Source organism: Mustela putorius, unplaced genomic scaffold, assembly GCF_011764305.1.
Source record: "Mustela putorius furo isolate JIRA1106 unplaced genomic scaffold, ASM1176430v1.1 tig00003834_pilon_pilon_pilon, whole genome shotgun sequence".
NCBI classification, from domain to species: Eukaryota; Metazoa; Chordata; class Mammalia; order Carnivora; family Mustelidae; genus Mustela; species Mustela putorius.
In genome coordinates this window covers 76285115-76307362 of record NW_025421987.1, presented here as the reverse complement: position 1 = coordinate 76307362, position 22248 = coordinate 76285115, and the positions used below count along the sequence as shown (strand labels likewise).

The window sequence follows — 22248 nt, the reverse complement described above, 5'->3', positions numbered from 1 at the left end:
CTATTAAACCATTTCTTCCAATGTTGAAAGCATTTGGTTTGGGGCATTGTGAAAAATTACAATTTGCTTACTATTTTGTCTACATTGAGTAACAGGTGAATGAAAATACTAAACTTAATTCTTCCTTGCTAGAATTATGGTCAGTGAAAGCAAAGTGTCATAACAGATTAAGAGCTCATGCTTTTAGTTTAGAGGCATTGAAAAAAATTAAAGTATAATGTAAAATACATTCATCTTCTTCTTCTCAGAACTTTAGTCTGCGTTAATCTTGTAGATCCCCCAGTGCTGATTACTGTGAGAGCCATCAAAGGTCCATAAAAGCCCAATACAATAATGGAAGAAGGAACTTTTCCAAGATGAATTTAAGATGTGATGGAATTGATAATGTAATGGTTAACTTCCTGGCAATTGTGTAATGAATGATAAGCAGAAATTAAGCAATGCACTTCTATTTGCTTTAGATTTATATGCTTGCCTTTTGGATTCATGCTGGCCATTGAAACTGACAGCATTAATCTTTGGCATCTTCATTTCATTTCCTATATAAAAGCGAGTTTAAAAAGATGTTGCAACTCTCACCCAAATTAGTGAAAGCAAGGTTATTTATATTTAATTTTCCCAAGAGCCATACTTTTTACGTCTTAATGTATTTCTATATCAATATTAGCATTTTGTATGTTGAGAAATTTTTAAAATTGAATAGTTTACTGGCATGTTTTGGCAACTCAACATCTCTGCTGCCCGCAATTGCAATTGCATGGGGAATGGGTAATTATTCTTTAATAGTAGAAGAATAGTAGGGGTCACATTTGGCTCAGAGTCATGGGTAGCGTTTTCATTAAATATCACCCCGTAATCATTACTCACTGCACACTTTAGCAAGACAGCTGATGAGGAAGGACGGTAGAACAGGGACATTGCCATCAAAACGCAGAGCACGCACAGGCTCAAGAGTATAATTTGGTTCGACTAGTACTTGGAGACACTTACTGTCACATTATGCCACCCTACAACTAAAAAGAGTTTAGGGAATAAAAATTGTTGTTTAGGGAAAATGTGTGGTTGTCTGATGGCACACATTTCAAACTCTGCTCAAATAAAAACTAAGGCAAGTGAGAGATTCCACTCATCTTATTGTGACTTCAGTGAAATTTAGGACACTGAATCCCACAATTTTATGATGTGTCCTCAGGTAGTATATGCAATAGTGTCCTTCAAGAAAGTCAGATAATATGAAGTGAGGGATATTGTACAATCATGTTTGATATCAATCAAAGCTTGAATATAGAGGGAGGTAGAAGAGGGGTTTTTTAATTGATTTCTCTGTGCCTTTAAATATAAGGAGAAGAATAAATGAAACAAGATCGGATTGGGAGGGAGACAAACCATAAGTGACTCTTAATCTCACAAAGCAAACTGAGGGTTGCTGGGGGGAGAGGGGTTGGGAGAAGGGGGTGGGATTATGGACATTGCGGAGGGTATGTGATTTGGTGAGTGCTGTGAAGTGTGTAAACCTGGCGATTCACAGACCTGTACCCCTGGGGATAAAAATATATTATATGTTTATAAAAAATAAAAAAATATTTAAAAAATAAATATAATACAAAGAAAAGTTTTACACTGATTCCTCCATTGTCATTTTATACATTTTTAGTTTTCCCAGTTTAGAAATATCCATGACTGTGATCTTTCAGACTTCTTTTCAGATAATTTAATTCTAAATTCTTTGTGAATTTTGGTGCATTTATAACATGAAAAGCAAAACCAGAAATCCCAACAATCCAGGCACACAGGGTGTAAGGTATCAGCACACATGGATGGTTTGAGATGATGTATCCCTTTCACAGTCTCTATTGGCCACTTTCCCTTCCTTGAGCTTTTCCCCTAAAACACACACTCGGATGAAACAGTGAGCACATATGTCCAATATATCTCTTAGATTAGTCTCTGAGCCTCACATTCCAGCCAAATTACTTTCCCCAAGTCCTTTCTATATAGAAATTCTCAAGTTACTACTAGTTGCATTTTCATTGGAACACCTAGTTCTTGTAAAAACTTTCTACTTCTTCAAAGATACTTCCAGAGGATGAGAAAAATAAGAAGCCTGGATATTTATTATTTGTAGTAGTCTATAACTTAAATTATAACAAAAGGGTAAAGTCAGAATTCTGTGAGATCCCAAGAGGTCTGGAATAAAAACTATTGAAAGAGAATAAAAGGATGGGTAAGGTCATTTGTATGCAATAATACCCACTAGAAGCAATTTTAGAGGGTTTTATAAACTTGGTGGGGAGGAATATTTTCTCTTTTGCTCCTTTTTACTAATTTCTTGCTATAGGTTCAGTTAGAGTGATCAGTGTTTGTGTAATGTTTCTGTCCATTGGTGGCTTTTTTTCATTCTAGATGGGAAAGAGGAATAGGAATCAAGGCAAAAGACTCATTTCAAAAGAGTGGTCTTGATTTGGGAAGTGAGAGACAACAAACACACTGTGCCTGCCTTATCTATGATTGCCTTATCTGTGATTGTCCATATACTTCTCTTGTACCTACCTATTATTTGTTTTTAATTTAATTTAATTTTATAAAAGATTAATTAATTAATTAATTAATTGTCAGAGAGAGAGAGAGAACACAAGCAGGCAGAGCGGCAGGCTCCTTGCTAAGCAAGAGACTTGATATGGAACTCGATCCCTGGACCCTGGGATCATGACCTGAGCTGAAGGCAGAGGCTTAACCCACTGAGCCACCCAGGCATCCCATTTCTTTTTAATTTTACTTCTGCCTTTCAGATGATCTTATAATCTATATAATCTCTTTTATATAATCTCTTTTCTTTTATTTTTATTTTTAAAGTTGTGAGATATCTTTCACAATGTGTAAAATGTACTGTTGTTTAAAAAGTACTGTACACCGTATCACCATTCACACCCAGTGTTGAATCACAGATAGCTCCATTCTTCAGTAAGTTTACAGTTTTAGAGGAAAAGTGGAAACATTAAGTGACTAAATATAACAAAGTGTTATAGATACGTTTTAAGGACCCATGCCTGAATATAAAGAGTGGATGCCAAAAACAAGGTATGGTTAATTGTATTCATTGGAGAGAGGAAGGAAAGGACAGGGATGGCTTTATGGATAAAATTAGAGATGAGTCTTAATAGATCAATGGACAATTGCCAAGTGAACAATCAGGTAGTCCAGAATTCTAGACAGAGAAGCTACAAACCACCGATGTGTGAAAAATCCCGGTATATTTTAAAATCACAAGTGGGATTGTGGGATGTAGGGCAGGGAGAGGGCCTTAATATCTTAAAATTTTCTCTGGAATACCAATTCCAAAGTTTGAGTGGGACAAGCTGGAGACAGAGTGACCCAAGAGAGGATGTTTGGGTCATCCAGGGAAAGACTAAGGTAGAGATTAGGAACATGAAAACACTATGCAAATTTGAGGACTTTTAAGGAAGGATAATTAAAAGAAGTATAATTTTAAAGAAATATAATTTCCAAGAACTGGGTGTAGAGAGTAATGAGAAGAGGACACAAGGACCAGCCCCAGGTCTTTATTTTAAGTGGTGCCATTTAGGTTGATGGTGGTACAATTAAGTAAGATAGAGAATTCAGTAAAACTGCTCAGTAAATTTGGATATAATGGAATTTATGATTGGTTCTAATTTTCCTCCCAGCCTTAGTTCTCAAACGGGGAAAGATGAGGGCGAAAAAATCAGGGGGTAGGAATGCAGAGCAGGTAGTAATTGGGAAGTGAGTGCCATGCGCTTCTTCGAGACATTCTCAGTGTATGGTCGTCTGTATTCCATACATGTTTCACTATCTTTACTTTTGTTTCTATTACAATTCTACAGCATGATTTTTTAATTAACCTTGCAATAATATGACCCTGAATTTTAGCTGACACAATTTTTGGATCCCACATTTGGCATTTTGGTGGGGGTTCTACTATATAGGAGGGGGATAGCACCAAAGATGTCAAGATGAATTTTAATACTGAGTCTGTGGTGCTTATCATGCATAAAAATGGAACCCATTAAATAGGTATATGAACACATGTATTTCAATACCAAAACTTTAGTGGCCATCAGTATGTATTTGGTACTTGAAATCTCTATCTATCTATCTATCTATCTATATTTTTTTTTGGTGGGAAAATGGCATTTTAAGAGTAGGCAGAAAAAGAAGAACCTACATAGAAAATGGAAGAAATGATCATGATCAAAAACATATCAGGGGCACCTGGGTGGCTCAGTGGGTTAAAGCCTCTGCCTTCAGCTCCGGTCATGATCCCAGGGTCCTGGGATCGAGCCCCACGTCGGGCTCTCTGCTCAGTGGGGAGCCTGCTTCCTCCTCTCTCTCTCTGCCTGCCTCTCTGCCTACTTGTGATCTCTGCCTGTCAGATAAATAAATAAAATCTTTAAAAACAAACAAACAAACAAACAAAAAACATATCAGGGGATCAAATGAGTGCAGAGTCATGGAAACTTAAAAAAAAAAAAAGTAGGGAGTTGTTTCTAGAGAAAGAAAGGAGACAGTAACAAATGACTAGAAATTTCCCCTGCTTTTGATAATTAGCCAGCAATCTGTGGTCTTGGTTAGAGCCCTTCGGTAGCATTCTGGGGGTGGAGAGCCGATTACAATTGAGTTAAGAAATGAATGACACTGCCTAAGTGAGATCAAATATAGTCTTTCAGAATGTTTCAATGAGAAGGGGAGGATAGGATTTGGTGGTAATTATTCAAGTACATTGGGTCAGGTGGTTTTAAGATGAAAGAAAGTTGAGCCTATTTGTGGTGCTAGTATGTAGAGAAAGGTCTGAGCCTGGGGAAAGAGAGAAGATAGACCATAGGACAAATCTCTTAGATACTGACAAGAATTAGATCAAGTGCCAGGATAGCAATCTTGGCCTTGAAAAGGAGAAGAAACACCTCTTTCTCAAAGGTTAATAGAGAGGAAATTAGATAAATTTGTAGATCAGAAGGAATCAGAAGTAACAAATGACTTTGGCTGATGTCCTCTATTCTTTCAGAAGGGAAGGGTTAATGACAAACTGTCAAAAGTAGCTCTTGAATATAAGCTGACAAAGATTCAAGGCTGGTTGATGTGTGTCACTGAGAAAGCTACCAAAATGTACCAAAGTGCTTTGTTTTCTTAAGCATTGTTGTAAATACACCCTGCTGTCCTGATCGCTAGAAAGAAGTGATGAGAAAAGGCTTGCTGTAAAAGTAACACTGGGGAAGGGCTTCTGATTACAGCCTTGCCATATTTCCTGCTCCATTATGCTAGACAAGCCAATTTAACAGGTTTCTCATCTGAAAGCGAGGCTTGACCTAAATGACCTCCAACTGTCCTTCCTAATACAAACCTAACTTTATTGGTTTTAATTTCCGTAGAGGCAACTAAAAAGCCTGGAGAAATGTTCAAGCCACTGTATTTAACATGTGTGCCCATGCTAGACTGTGGACCCCTGGTAGCAGGAGACTTAAGTTAGAGCTTCAGGTTTGGGGTAGAATTTTTAATTTATCTCAAACATATTTATGGCATTTCTACTTTGAGTCAAACCCTGTGCTAAGTACTGTATGAATAAAAAGATGTATTAGATGGCTTTGGGTCCTCAAGGGAGCTTACAAACTAGGAAAAGAATGGAATATACATCTTTCAAATGTTGAAACTATAAAATTGAAGACATGAAGAGACAATAACCATTCTAGGACTGAACATAACAACAACATAGATAGTCTTTGTTCCCAGGCTGTTTGTTAATTGCCACAGACATTTGCTGTTAATTGGCCAGGACATTTTCCAGTTCAGTGCATGTGATATGCTGCTAGATCCCTCTCGTCTACTAAATCTGTTGCTGCCATAGCCTGGAGAGATTCTAAAAGTATCATAGAAGACTACAGAAATGTTACCTCCCTGCAGAGGGAATTGGTTTGCGCATGAACCCATGAGCCATTTAATGTCATTCAGCTTATGTCATGTGTTATCCTTAAGCTAACTAAACTCTGCCATCAGAACCAGGGTTGCTGCTTGGGGGCCGAGGATTGGGGGTCTGACGGGATAATATTCTATTAAACCTAGCTTTAAGTCCTCCTCTGCATATCTGCAAACCAAATGAATTTTCGACACTCTCTCTCCCTCCCTTCTTCTCTCTCTTCTTCCCTGCCTCTCTTTCTTGTTGGTTTGCTCATGTAGTTTATAAATTTTTATCCCAATTTTACTCAGCCCTGTGCTAGATGATACGGGTGAAAAGATAAAAAATATAGTTTCTTTTCTCATAGAACTCATAGTCCGGAGAATGATCTACAAATCCACAGTAAGAAGCTGCCCTGATAACTGTTGGGAGAGTATTGTGCAGTAAATACCAGAGAGGGGAGAGGGAAGGGGTAATGGTCAAAAGGACATTCTGAGTTGCATCTTGAAGCAGAGCTGTGTGCAATAATTATGTGCATGTGTATTTGCTTTCTTGGGAGAAGTTATTGCATCTGCAGATATCCTGAGGCAAGAAGGCCGCTTGTGGAAGAGTTTGATGGAACCCTGAGCTTTCTGTCCATGCTCTAAATTGTAGATGAGAAATTGAGCCTCAATCCCACTTCTGCCACTCACCTGCCAAATGAGAGTTTATCCCTCCTTCTCTCCTCTCCTGTCATATCTTCTCTACTCTTCCAAACTGATGAGGGAGAAGAAAGCTAGCTAAGGAAAAAGCACAAGCTGACACCCTGCAAACTCCCCTCAACCCACTCGTGAGGAAGCTCCATGGAGCTCCCAACTATCTTAACAGTCAATGCCTTGCTAGAAGGAAAAGCAACCTTAACTTGACAAGGGCAAGCCCTCTGGTATCTTGTAGGTACTCTTTAGCATATGAAAGTTCTTTTGGAAACCTCCCATTTTCCTTACCTCCCTCAACCCCACAGTATAATCAATTGCTCCTCACAACCCCAGTGCAGCTCTTTCTGCCCACATGTACTGTCCCTGTGCTTTAATAAACTACCTTTTTGCACCAAAGACAACTAAGAGTTTCCTCTTGGTCATCGGCTCTGGACCTCATTCCGCCGAACCTGACCTATATTCCAAAACAACATCAAAATGCCATTTCATCAAGAGACTGTTTCTACATACACTCATCGGTCACAGAACCTTGTCTTAATCTATTTTTACTGCTCAAAGGAAAAAGAAGAAAAGCAACTCTTTCTTTCTTTCTTTCTCTCTTGTGTTGAATAAGCGTCTATTTGCTGTCACCCACTTTTACTATTTAGGCTGCCAATGAAGACAGGGTGATCATTAGAGGATGGGCCAGTAATTTGGAGGGGCTATAAGGTACTAACAAGGAAAGAGTGGAAAGTATAAGACGGGAAAGGTAGACAGGGGACAGATCTTGATTGCTTGATGTGCCATTCTGAAGAGAATAGATCTTACTCTGAAGATGATAAATGCCAGTGAATATTCAAGGAGGGGAAAGACAGTTATAAGGAATATGATTAATCATATTCCATAGTATGTAGCTAAGAATATGGCATTGCCCAGAGAGAAGCCTGGCTTTTGCCCTCAGCTTGAGAGGTAATTGATTCAAACTTGAGAGAATTATCTGACTTCAGGGTGGGGGATGACCAGACCACATCTTAGGATGGAGCCAGTCACAACTGATAATCTTAGGGCAGGGGGTGAGGGGGCCTTACAATTATGTCAAAGACACTAGTCCTATGGGGTCATGAAGTATTAATCGTCTCCATCACATGGGCGATCAATCAATCCTATGTAATGAAACTCCAATAAAAACTGTGAATTCTGATGGCTAAGTAAGCTTCCCAGGGTTGGAAATCTTTATGATTATTACCACATGTTGGCGCTGGGAGACAAATGCATCCTGACTCATGGGGAGGGAACCAAGGAAGTTAACATCTGGAATTTTCCTGGGCACTGTTCTATGCGTCTCCTCCTTTGTCTGATTTTAATCTCTATATTTTCCCTCTATTTAATTACAGCCATGAGTATAATAAATTTCATTGAGTTTTATGAGTTGTTTTAGTGAAACCAAGGGTGGCTTTGGGAACCCCCTGAAACTTGTAATTGGTGTCAAAATTGAGGACAGTCTTGGAGACTGTGTCCTCTAACTTTGAAGTTGGCTGAAACTTCTTGCACATGGTAATTACAAACAGGCTTTGGAGTCAGACCTAGATATAACTCCTAGCTTGGTTACTTTGCAGTCTCTCCAGAAGCTTTCTTTATGAGAAGCAGAGGACTTTAGTGCTTTGTGTCACCTCCCCTTGGCTTACCTTGGATTTAGCTGCAGCTGCGCTTAACAGTTCCACATGAGCTCAGGCTCACCTTGCTCTGGTAGTCATCCAGCTCAAACGTGTGCTGTGTATCTTTTCTCTTTTTGTCTCTGGGCTGTGGGAGCCTCTCAATCAATGCAAAAATGGCCCAGGGTCAGTCCTCTGATAAGGGGGAAGGCAGCTATAGTAAATGTTCCGAACTTTGGTATTAGGAATGGCCATTCCTTGGAGGCATTCTGTTGGTTCCTCAGATGGTGCAGCTTGTGTTGGTTATAGCCGCAATCATGATAATGCATCTTCTATTGGCTTTTCCTTCCCATTCTCTCACCTCTGCTTTAGAAGCTAAACTAAGACACTATCATACTCTTTGCTATGAAGCTTAAGATATTTACTTGAAAGGGCTTTAGTAATTAGTATATAAAGTCTGCTCTTAGAAGAAGACATAAATCAAGGTAGTAAGGGCAAAAAGAAGGAAATTGATTTAAGGGATTTGGGGCATCAATCTGAGGGATTTTTAAGACACTAGATAGGTATAACAAAGGAGACATGTGCTAAGGGATAGTGAGGAATCTGAGACGGCTCTCAGAATTCTGACTTTACCATTCTTTGAGAAAAGAAACTATGAGAGAGAGGCAGATTAGGGGTGGGAGGGGCTGAAATTCATATTTGACACCTGAAGCTTGATATTCTTGTGGGGAGACAAATGTAACAGTCCATTATGATCTCTTTTTGCACATCTAAAGCTAAAAGGGCAAGTGGTCTAAAGGGCAAATTACCGCTGATCGTAAGTAACCCTTGACATCATTAGAGAAGTGTATATAGAATAGAGGTTACGACCCCACAGGCCAGATTTGAGAATGGCTTTTGTTTGGTCTGAATACTATTTCCCCACATATTTGTATTTTTGTTGCTGTTGTTGTTTGTTTTCATTTTTTTGGAATCATTTTCTAACTTATTTTATATAAAAATCCAACACCAAGCTTGCATTTCTGAATGACAACACTCAGATGAGTCTGAATAGCATTGTCCCCTTTAGAATAGAACAAGTTCACTCCAATCAAACACAGGCCACACCACCTGTTCCCCCTGTGGACTGAGGGTCAGTTGCTATTTATCATGAAGGTATTCGTTAGTTTTCCTGATAACAGAACCATATCACTCATTTTTGTTACATATTTGCTTCCTTGTAGGTATTTGTGATTCAAATCCGTACAGAATAAGGGAGTAGGGGATGAGGGAAACCCTGGGGAAGCATATTTTAAGGGAAGGTTGGAAGAAGATCTAAGAAAGGAGCCTGTGCTAGGTTAAACAGTGTCCCCTTGAAATTCATGTTTTCACCTAGAACTTGTGAATGTGATATAATCAAGATAAGAGGAGAGTATACCGGGTTAGAATAGACCCTAATTTGAGTACTACTGGTGTCTGTTTAAAAAGATGGAACAAATACAGATACACACAAAACATGTGACAACAGAAGCAGAGGTTGGAGTGGTGCATCCACAAACCAAAGAACGCCAAGGCTTGCCAGCAACCACTGGAAGCGAGAGAGAGGCAAGGAAACATTTTCTCTTAGAGCCTGCAGAGGAAGCACCACCCTGCTGACACCTTGATTTCAGACTTCTAACCTCTAGAACTGTAAGGGGATAAATTTCTTTTGTTTTAAGCCACCTATTTTGTGGTACTTTGTGAAGGTGGCCTTAGGAAACTAATAAGGATAAGATGAAGAAGAGAGGGGATCAATAGGAAAGTCTCTTCAAGAAAGAGTGTTATTATTATGATCAAATGCTGAAAAGTGGCCAAATAAAATAGAGACTGAGATAGCCAGAAGGGACAAGCAGGAATTTAGTGCAAACCTTGGGCAGAGCCCTTTCAGATGAGTGCTGGGAATGCAATCCAGATGGCACTGGACAGAGGAAAGAAGAGGAAATCAAGAGGTGGTGACACGGAGTAGATTCAAGAAGTTTCTCTAAGAAGGAGATGAGAATAACAAGACAACGGAGGCACATGGATTCATGGTGTTCAGATAACTCTTTTCAAAGATAAAGACTGCATTTCTGTGGTGACTAATTGCTGCGTGTCCCTGCAAATGCTCTCAGTACCCTTCTCTGTTTGTTCTTTCAGGAAGTCAACGCGTATGAACTGCATCAATAGGCTCTCTTGGCCTCTACTTCTGATTAGGTGTGCACAATGGGTGGCACCAGCAGAAGATGAAAGATTGTCCAAAAGTGGGGTCAAGATCTTTATTGTTCCACTCTCCTCTCTGTTGGGGTCATGGGTTAGCAGGACGAAGTTCTCCATAGCTTTAGTCTGGTGGTACACTTCTACAGCAATCGTTCTCTTCCTGCCTTCTGGTAACTGTTCCCTCTTCTTTCTTCTTCAGGCCTATGGGTGGAAAATAGAAAGCATCACATTCTTTTAATGGTTTCCTTTTACCCTTCACATTTTCTCATATGTAACCCTCAGTTAAATGTTTTTCAGTTACCCCATTAGAATGTATCACCTATTGGGAAGAAGCCCACGAAGAAGGCATTCTTCAATCCATGAAGGTCTTCAGTCCATGAAGAAGGATTGAGACCATGATTAGTAGAGGGGGAGAAATACTAAGAAGTTGATAAACATGATTTTGGAGTCTCTTTCTGCTTACAATTGATCCTTCACACAGACACCAGAATGATTCCTTTAATAACGTGAGTCAGATCATATAGATTCTCTGCTCCAAGCTCTCTGAGAATGTTCCATGTTACTGGGAAATGAATCTACAGCTTCTCTCATGGCATCCAGGCCAATATCACACAGTCCTCAGTTAATTCCCTGATCTCATTTTCTTCTACTCTCCCTCTCTCTCTCTAAGCTGGCTTCCCTGCTCTTCCTGGAGCAAGACAAGCATACATACTCCGCATAACCTTTGCATTTACTCTTCCCCCTGTCTAGAATGCTTCCTCACAGATACCAAAGTGGATTACCTCCTCACTTGATTCAAGCCACTGTCTGATGTCACCTATCAGAGACAACTCTCTATCACCTATTAGGTGATGGCTTTCTCTAAAATAGTGATATCTATCTATCTATCTATCTATCTATCTACCTATCTATCTCCAGACATCCCAGAGTCTAGATGATGATTTACATTGTTAAAAAAATCCCCAGACTCTCTTATCCCCAAAATGAATCTCATCTCGTTTTTATCCAAAATGGAAAGTTCAGGAAATGTAAGCTGCTGTAGCCATGAAAATGCCTCACTTAGGTCTCTAACTAGGGAAGAATATAATTCATGTATGACCCCCCACTGCTGCACTCTCAGATACATAACATTTATGACAGTGCCAGATTCTGGGGGCTGCTCCAGGCCCTTGACTGGGTGTGGCAGGAATACGAAGGCAGGCTCAACGGACAACTTTTGCTTGAGGACTCCCCATTGACACTATTATTAATGTGTTTAGAAATGCACCATAACATAAGCTTCTTCTACTTGACCTTCATTCTTTCCCTGTCTTTTTTTACAGGAGTCAGACTTATATTGCAATCTCTCAGCTCTTCCAAGTTCCTCTAGCCTCCTCCTCACTTCCTCTCAGAGACACTCACTCTTGTAAATATTTTCCACATTTACTTTCATCCTGTTATCTGCTTCTTGAAGAACCTGGACAAACACACAAAGGAATCTTTTCCCCAAGGCCCATGACGTTGTCTCTTGCTCAGGTCTTTGCTTTTCTAGAAAATATTTTGAAGACAAATCCTAAGGTGTTCAGAAATTCACTATCCAAATCAATGAGTTCCAAAGAGGAATTTCCTCCCATATTTTCAGTTAGTGCCATTATTTTATTTTCTGACCTTTCCTCACACTTCTCAAATTTCCCTTTTTCCCTTTCTAGTCCTCCCCACTGACAGAGAAAGCAAACAACTCCACCGTAGTATTAAACCATGGACTGGGTTTTGCATGACACATTTGAGGGAAAAACAACACATCACCAACAGATGATGGTGAACTATGTACATAGAACCAAAGCTCCTTATTTAAAGTGTGTGTGTATCTGTGTGTGTGTGTGTGTGTGTGTGTGTGTGTCTATATGTTTGTTGGCATTCTAGAAGGCAGCAATAAAGCACAGATTAATTTAATGTGCTTGAAGGGTTAGGTTCTTGGCTCCACTCCATGCTCTGCTGACAAACAGCATATGACCCCTGACAATTCCTAGTTTAGTTTTTCTTCCTTTCTCCTACATTCTGGGTTTCTTTCTCTTGTCCTCCTCAGGGGTCTCACTTTGAAATCTTTCCCTCCCTCTCACATACTGCATCTGCTGTCTCTCAAAGCGTCCTTCTTCGCTAAATCGTATAAGCTTGCTTAATTGTCTCCCATCCTAACAAACAAACAGGAACGTTATGGGTGGGCATAAGTTGGCTTTGCTATCAACTCTGTGAAAGCAGGATTATGTCTACTTTAATCTGTGTTGCAGCCCCTGACCCTTGCCTCCTACCTCCATCATGACGGCAAAAAAACAAACAAACAAACAAACAAACAATTATTGAACAAATGAGTGAAATGGAATAATACATGTGCTTTTTGAAAAATAACACTTGTGCTTTGAAAGTGGTGTTCAATACAAATATAAAGGCTTATATGATAATTAACTTTTATCTTCTTTTTGAGCAAACTTTTACTGAACTATAAAACATGTGCAGAAAAGCACACACATCATAGCAAAGTTCAATGGCTTTTCGAAATGTATTCATACTTGTATAGCCAGGACTCAGATCAAGGAAAAGAGTACTATTGGCACCCAGTACTTCAAAGTTCCCCTTATTGTTCTTTTTCTTTAAAAAAAAAAAAGAAAGAAAGAAAGAAAAGATTTAATTTATTTATTTGAAAGAGAGAGAAAGAGTGAGAGCGGGAGCACAAGCAGGGGAGGAGCAAGGGCAGAGGCAGGCCCCCTCCTGAGCAGGGAGCCTGATGTGGGGCCCTATCCTAGGACACTGAGATCATGATCTGTGGAAATCAAGAGTCAGACACTTAACTAACTGAGACACCGTTCTTTTTTAATTACTGTAGACCTTCACACACCAACCTGTCTTGGGTCCAGCTTCACTAACTCAACACTGTTTTGGAATTTCATCCATATTATTTTCTGTGATTAATTCAGTCTCATGGCTTTGTAATACTCCGTTATAGGAATATACTCAAATCTATGTACCAGTTCTACTGTTGATAGATATTAGGGTTTTATCTCCAGTTTTTCACTACTGTGACTAGTGCTTCTCTGAACATTTTTGAACATGTTGTATGGTAGATTATATCCAGGTTTTTTAAGGCTACGTATTAAAATGCCTTAGGTGCACCTGGGTGACTCAGTCGGCTAAGCATCTGTCTTAGCTCAGGTCATGATCTCAGGGTCCTGGGGTTGAGCCTGCCATTGGACTCCCTGATCAGCAGGGAGCCTGCTTCTCCCTCTGCCTCTCACCCCGCTTGTGTTCTCTCTCACTCTCTCTCTCTCAAATAAATAAATAAAATCTTAATAAAATGGAATAAAATGCCTCCTGTAAACACTCCTAAAATCCTAAAACATTTCATAAGGAATAGCAACTCACTCAATTCCACTCAAATAAGAAAGGTTTTATTGAAAAGTACACAAATTCCACAGAATTCAAAAAATGCGAAACTATCAAAAGCAGCCATATGAATTCATAAAGCACAGCACTTGGGTTTAAATAATTTGACATATTTTAATAGATCCAGAAGCATTATCTTACATAAAATATACATATAATGAAGTAGAAGGGCTTTCACTAAAATGTGTCGATTAAATACATATATATAGTGCGTATAATATGTGCCACATAAATTTTATCTCCATGTACCTACATTATTAAAAGTTCTATTGGCCACACAATTCCTTACAGGTGATGAATTTGTGCTATAATCTTTACTCTGATTTCCACAGAGATATCCTACCTACACCATTGGGTAAGTAATTACTGTTTTCTCTAGGTGCTTACTTAGGTGACCTCGTGCTTTGTTATTCAACCTTCACTGAAATGTGTCATGAAGTGCAAGAGAGAACAGGACTATTATATTATTAGATAAGCATACCTGTCCCCTGGCTAGTTCAAAAGGACATTGTAAGAATTAATGAGATTATATCATTGAAGTACCTTTAAATACTGGAAAAATTCAAACTATGTAAATGGTTATGGCTTTAAAATGGTCACCAAAGGTATATTTCGGGAGTGTGATTGTATTCCATTCAAAAATTATTAAGTCAATAAATTAGCTTTATAATGTCATTTTTACTAAATTCAAAGGGTAGAGTCTTGAATTAATTTAACTTTTGTGAAAGAGACCTTTTCTATAAGGCAGGATTCTTTTAGTTGCGACTCTGAAAACCCAGCCCAGAGGAGCTTAACTATTAAAGGGAATTGATTGGCTCAAGTAATTGAAAAGGCTGGGGGCGGTAGACCTTCAGGCATGGCTAGGTGGAGAGTTTCAAAGGAGAGAATATACTGAAATGACCACTCTCTCTTAGTTCTGCTTTCTCAGAGGTTATTATCATTGTTGAGCAGATTCTCCTCTGTTAAGAGCAAATTTGGTCAATAGAGGCTTCAGAGGTTTCTCAACCTACGTACAAACCCGGGGGAGTAAAGACAACTTTCCCAACAATTTTATGAAAATCCCCAGACAATATTGGCCCACGACGGCAATGAATTTCCCACTGTGGTCCATGAAATGCAGCCTCAGTTAGCTAGGATACACAGGTGTATCCTAGAATCAGAGGTTTCAAAATTGTCTGATCCGGACCAGAGGGGGAAGAGGGGGATGGGCTGCCGCCCAAAGGAGGAACTGGTGCTACCATAGGAGGACAAGGCTAAAGGCAAAACCAGCAAAGGACCAAGTATCCTTTATGCCAGTGTATAACGTATAAATCAGAAAGTCCAAAAAAGAGAGATGTTTCCGCTAAACCCAGTTTTGTTTTTAACATTTCTTGAAGATTGATGAAACATTCAACAGTTTTCATCTAAATGTTTCGCCATTGTAAATTACCTCCTGGGTTTAGCAAAATCTTATTGACTGGGTGTTGCAGAGATTCACTGCTCAGCAAGAGCACAACTGTACAGATGTTAGTCAGGATATCTGGGACCCATAAGTGAACATTCAGTGACTACGTAAAGCAAATCAGATGATCCTGTCATGTTTGCAGACATACTAGCTAGGGACTCTGCGAGGTTTGAGAGAGCAAGTGACAGGTTAAAACTCCAGAAGAGTTAAACTAGAAGATGAATTAACCTGATTTTATTTGTAGAAGAGACTCTCTACAAATAAATAATTAAAAAGGAATTTAGAGCCTCAAGGGGGAAAATTAAAGGTCTTATAGAATGGTAGAAATATGTAACAAGGTCAAAGAAAGTCAAATTACAACAGATGTACTTGTTGGTGGGTCATTTGAATTTTGCTGGCGGTGCAACCCCAGCAGGAGGGGTATTTTCAGATCGTTTAGCAGAGGCCACAGCAGGGGTAAGGAGTTCTAATCACTTTATTAGACTCACAAAGTCATTAAAGGAGGCATGGGCATGTGGGAACTATTTATGGAAATAGTCAATGAAATGCTCGTATGACCACAAGAAATAATGGAAAGTAGATGTTGCTTATGGACACATTAAGAGAAAAAAATTGATTTATTTTGGCTGAATAGACAAACTCATGAGCTTCTCTTTGGTGAGGAAAAGAATTGTTCTGAGAATGAGGCATGGTGCTGGCAGCTTTAGTGCCCAATCTTGGACCATCAACTCCAATTAAGCTCTTATGCCTCTTTGGTAAGAGCGATTAAAATATTAATTTACCTTACAATATTGGTTATAATATGTAAACTTTTCAGAGTCCTTAAAAATCACTTCTGATGGGGAAAATTTTAAAATTTGGGGGATTCTGCTCTTCCTACAAGGATTTCTTAATTAAAAAAAAAATTTTTTTTTAACCTAGACACAGCAGATTTTGGTGATTCTATAACCTAACTCCAGTATGTAATATCTGCTGGTTTATAACCCCAATCTCACTCATATGCATGGTCCCAGGGAAGTAAAAGTGTGCATAAGAGTGGCTGTGTTCAGATCACACCTATTGTCACCAGCAAGGCCCCAAGACCTGACCTTTACTGCTCACCTGCTTATACCCATGACCTTAGTCCCACATTTTCTTTAAACTTTTCTTTCCAGTTTATCTCTTAACAAGAGACCTTACAGGCATAACATATTGTGATGGAACTGAAACTATCCTTCAAGCAGTAATAACTGCCCAGAGAAGAACTCTGGTGACCCAGACTACCCAGGCCAGTTTGAGCTAAACCCCCAACTCCCATCTCTAAACACATGGGCCTGGAATGACTTCTAGAATGACTGACAATGACCTTTATCTCATTAAAATACTAAAATCTCTGCCCCGGGAGGGGCACAAGCCTCACTTACATAACATGCAATGTATGTATAGCATGTTTCCATAAGGCACATTCTTGACCTTGTACCTATTTCTTAATACAAGTCTGCAGGGCTGGCAGATTGGGCAGACCTGGCCAAGATTAAGCCTCCAGACCTTTGTCAAGAAGGAGGAGGAGCTGCTTAAGCAACTAGAAGACCCAAAGTTGGAGCTGTCCCAGCTGCGCACCACCAAAGCAGCAGGTGGTGTGGCTTCCAAGCTCTCCAAGATTGAACTTGTTTGCCAGTCTATCACCTGTGTTCTTGCCATCATCAACCAGACTCAGTGCACTGCAGGAAACTCTTCAAGGGTAAGAAGTTTAAGCCAAGAAGATCTGTGGTCCAAGAAGACACATGCCATGTGCTGCTGGCTGAATAAGCACAAGGAAAACTTGAAGACCAAGAAACAACAGCAGAAGGAGGGGCTATACTCGCCATTGAAGTACAAGGTCAAGGCCTGAGAACTGGCATCAGGAAAATACAAACAAACTGAAGGGAAAAAAAAAAAAAAAAGACTTCCTATCTCAACATTCATCCTAATCCTAAGTAAAAAGGACCCATTTACCCTTCTCTGGGGAGTCACAGCTTTGAAAGTTACCCCACTACCCATCTTATTTGCTGCAAATACAGTTAAAACTAGCAACAACTCAGCTGGTGTGGTTTCTCTCTGTGACTCATCAAGGAGTGAGCTCACATTGGTTGGGTTATACTCTATCACCACAGGCCAGAGTCACTTTTTGGGCTAAGTGAGTACATATCCGTGTATTAAAATGTTAAAATAATATTTTAATTCTATTGCTGTGAAACAGATCACGGTAAGTGCAACAACTTAAAATAATACCCATTTGTTAGACCACAGTTTTGTAGGTCAGAAATTCAAGGAGAAATGGCTGAATCCTCCAATCAGGATCTTGCGAAGCTGAAACCAAATTCTTGGACTGCTTTATTTTCATTTTGGGGTTGTGAGAGAAAATTTGTTTCCATGTTCACTGAGGTTGTTAACTAAATTCGGTGCCCTGTGTTATTAAGACAAAAGTCCTGTTTCTTTGTGGGCTGTCATCTGGGGGCTTCTGTTTACTCCTATCCTGAAGACTGCCAGCATACCTTGCCACATGGCCGATGGTTTGTTTGCAAACCCAGCAATGGGGAATCTTGTTGAATCTCTGACTTCTGGAAGAGCCCAGTCCCTTTTAAGAAGTCACCAAATTTCACCTAGGATAAACCTTCTTTCTTAAAATCAATTGTCCCATATAATAGAACCTTAATAATAGGAGTAAAATTCATCATATTCACAGTTCCAGGGTTTATGCAGGCTAAATGTAGTGGATATCTTGGAAGGGATTATCTTAAAATTATGCCTAGCACAGGTAGGACAGTATCTCTTTTTCATCTAAATGTAGATGGTTAAGTCTACAATGGTCTACATTTCAAGCAAAGAAATCCTCACTCAGTGTCCCAACCTGTTTCTACATATCTATCACTGTCCTCCCTTCCCAACAACTGTGAAAATTGCCTGTGACTATGGCACAACATGAGGCAGTGGTTTCCAAACTTAAGGGTGATGAGTCTTCTGGGAAAAATATTAAATTTGTTGCTTGCTGGCTACCATTCCTAAGAAATTCAGGTTCAATAGCTCTCAGAGAGTTCAGGAAAATGCAGTGTTTTTTTAAATTTTTTTTTTTATTTTTTTAAGGAAAATGCAGTGATTCTTATGTATGCAATCAGAACACAGTTCAAGAAACACTATGGATTCAAATCTGTGTAGTGATCCTTATAGTCTGGTATGGCCCTTATGCTGCTCATGGGCTGCTATACACAGCATTTTTTAAACTTGCAAACTGTAAGATTTCTGAAAATATTTGAGAACTAAATTTGAAGTCCACTTTATCTAATTCTTGCAAATGGCAGATTATTTTAATGTAAAGCAACTTTGGATGTGAAACAAAGCAGTGAAAAAACTCCACAAACCATCAAATATCATTAGAGAAATTGCTTTAAAAAAAGAGTTTTAATGTTTGAGTGTCATCATTAAAAATGTCATTTTTTAAAATCTGTGCTACAATTTTGTTAGGTTTATAGTACACATTCTTCATTGAGATGAAGCATCATGAATATTGACTGCATTTTGCTTTCATTCATACATAATGACGATCATGGACCAAAACATGAGAAAACACAGTAGACTATGCACTCATGCTGAAATAGACATTGTATTTTTGGGATCATCAGTTAAAGTCTAAATACAGAGTTAGAGTCTTGATTTATGAAGAGAAATGAGAAATGAAAAATGAAAAATAGCACCATCATAAGCAACACAGTCCAAAAACTGCTTTTCTTAGACAATTTTTTTAGAATTACTCTGAACATAGGATTGTTTCATTTTTTTTCTTAATTACAGTGACTTCAGTTTATTCATATTTTACTTTCACAGGTCTTTCATCCCATTATTAAATTAAACCCTGTTTGTCTCTGCAAAGTATTAAACACTTCAAAGAAGAAATTTGTGCATTTCAACTAACATTTGCAATCAGGCATGCAGTAAATTTCCTTCATGATTTTGCCACTCTTTGAAAAACAATGTAGTAGATACAAATTCAAATACTCTCTTTAGGAATTGTAATCTATATAAAATGCTCACCTTGTCTTACCTGCTGAAATGCAAATAAATCTTTTCAATTACCATTAACAGCAATGATTGTGGTAATAAATGAACATGGATAACCAGCGTCACTTTTATTTACCCATTCACACAAACCAGTATAAAAAAAATTTATCACATTTTTATGCCTGCTAATTCCACTATTAGATAAAAATCTTGGCTGTTTAAAACCAGAGTTCCATTTGACCTGTAAATATTTTTTGATTTTATTACTGAATTTATTAATTTCAAAATATATGTGATGATAATATTTGAAGATTACCAAAGCAAGTGAATTCTAGAATATATTAATTCAGCTAGTCTGGTTGAAAATGTAGCATATATATCAATGTGTTTATTTATTTATTTATTTTGGTACAGTCTTTTCATATAACTTTTTTCCAGGAAAATAGTTTCCTTTCTCTCTTTCCTTCTTTCCTTTTCTTTCTTTCTTTCCTTTCCCTCCCTTCCTTCCTACTTTTCCTCCCTCCTTCCCTTCCTCTTTCCCTTCCTTACTCCCTCACCCCTCTTTTTTTCTTTCATCATTATTATTTTAATTACATGTTCTAAAGCGATTCCTCAATGGATTGAAAGGCAGATTGTTTCCCTAAAGTTCAGATCTTCCTTCAATATCTCCCTTGACACATGTCCTTTCTTTTTTATTTCCTCCCTTCTTTTCCTTCTTTGTTTAAATTCCTGGGATCTTGAATTTCACTAAGGTATTGTAAGATAAAGAAGGTACTTTATAAAATTTCCATAATTTTCATTACCTTTCTCATCATCTTTTTCACCTGAAGACCTGAAATATGAACTTCCTCCTATTCTATTGAGTAAAATCTAAGCTCTCATACGTAAACACCCTCTGGTTTTTTTTCTCTGTAACCCAAAGTATATTTATATAGCATTCTCTGCTTGCCTGACAGAAGGAATGTATTAATGCATTACTGTATTAATGCTAATCCCTTTGACTCTGGTCCAGATTCCAAATGATAATGTCTTTTTTGAGAACTATTCTATCACCACCTGCTTTTGGATCTTCAGTCTAACCACTAACTTCTCTTTAGATCTGTAGGAAAGGAAAAATAATTCTCCCTCTACTTTTCTAGGGTTCTTGGCTGAGATACACCGTAAGAAGAACAGATTAACAATAGAAAGAAAATTAATTACATATGTAACAAAGGAAAGCCCCACAAGTATATGAGACTCAGAAGGCAGGTAAACAATTGGGGCTTATACACCATTCTGAGCTAAAGAAAGGCATGTGGGTTTGGGTCTTGAAGTGGTGTCGGTAGGGGGGCGGGGTAGGGAGGGCAGGATATGGGGAAGTAATTTTTGGGTAAGTGAGAAGAGGAAATGTTTGGTAAACAAAGGTTGCTCTGCCATGCAGATAAGTCTTTCAGTCCAAAACAAAGAAACAAAAAAAGTGATCTTTGATAATAACTCCCTTCCTTCTACAGGCCCTATTTCTAATGTAAATTTCCTCTACAAAAGGGAAGTTTTACTATTTTCAGAGCTTCTCTTGTGCAAGCAGTTTCTCAAAATAGTTAGTTCCAGATAATCCTTATGCCAAAGAGGCATATTTTGGGTTGGCACAATCTGCTACCCTTCAGTTTATAATCACACTCAAACATCTCTTAATTCTCCTACAAAGAACCAAGATTACCTCAACCTGCTGACTATTCATCCTGCTACCAAGTTTTCTGAAAATGGTAATCCATATGAACTTGCCCCATTTCTAATCTTGAACTAACAATCTCTTGTATTCTGGCTTTTTTGCCTTAAACTCATGCTTTCCTTCTGAAACATTTCTCTTTTTGATCTTTTTCTATTTGACCTCTACTTATTTTGAGACTAACGACTCCATCCATTTAGAAACTCTTTTATGTAGATCAGTATCATTTTGATGATATTCTGGCATTTTTCTTTTCCTATTATTTTATATCCATCTCTATTCTAACTTAGTTGTCTTTGTTTACTTTTACAGTGTATATTTATAAATGTCAGTGTTACAGTTTCTGTTTCTGGATGTTGTCTCTTATTCTTTTCTCTTTCTCTTGGTAATTTCATATATGATGATAACTTGAAAATTACTTCCTCATCAGAGTTTCCTTGGCCTAATTTCTCTCTTGAATTTCAAAATCACCTTTTCAGTTGTTTTGTTGACTATTGCACAAGGATGTCCTGTCTGAATCAAAATTCCAACTTGTCCAGGATTGCCAACATCATTGTACCAGTCACTTTTTCAGAATGTTCTTGGCACTGGGAAGAATTCAACATACACTGATTAAATTACCCCTTCTCAATCAATGGCTTTTCTATTTTATTTGTTACTTCGGTTAAAGGCCATTTTCTTGGAATTCTTCCTTTTCTCGACCATCAATACAAAGAGGGTTCTGTCAATTCAATCTTTGCAACATCTCTTGCTGTCATAGTCTTCTTTCCTATTGTTTTTGTCTTCAATTGCTCTTTTGTGAGTTACAAGGAGGAAGGGAAGTTATATTACTTTGTTCACAATTTTAGCCTAGGCATCAAGAAGAATACTTGGTATATGGTCCGTGCTCAATAAACACCTGTTGAATTTAATTGAGTCAAGGATTCTTTTTGTTTGTTTGTTTGTTTGTTTGTTTTGTTTTGTTTTTTGCATGAATAATTATAATAGACTTGGACACTCTGCATCCAGTCATTTCTCTAATCCACCCTTTATATCACTAGTAATCCAAAACTACTACTCCTCTTAGTATAAAAATTCTCACTTCTCTGAAATATATGCCCCAATTTATTCTGCCTCAGAGCTATCATTGACCAAATTCCTGTTCAACATCCGTCCGAGCTTTGGGTGCACAAAATACATTTTTCTTTTCCATTTCAAATTCTTCC

The 22248-nt window shown here is 38.3% G+C and overlaps 1 pseudogene; it reads left to right on the top strand.

Moving 5' to 3' along the window:
• Window positions 1-16012: 16012 nt before the first annotated feature.
• On the top strand, window positions 16013-17196 carry LOC101692823 (annotated as a pseudogene).
• Window positions 17197-22248: the final 5052 nt, after the last annotated feature.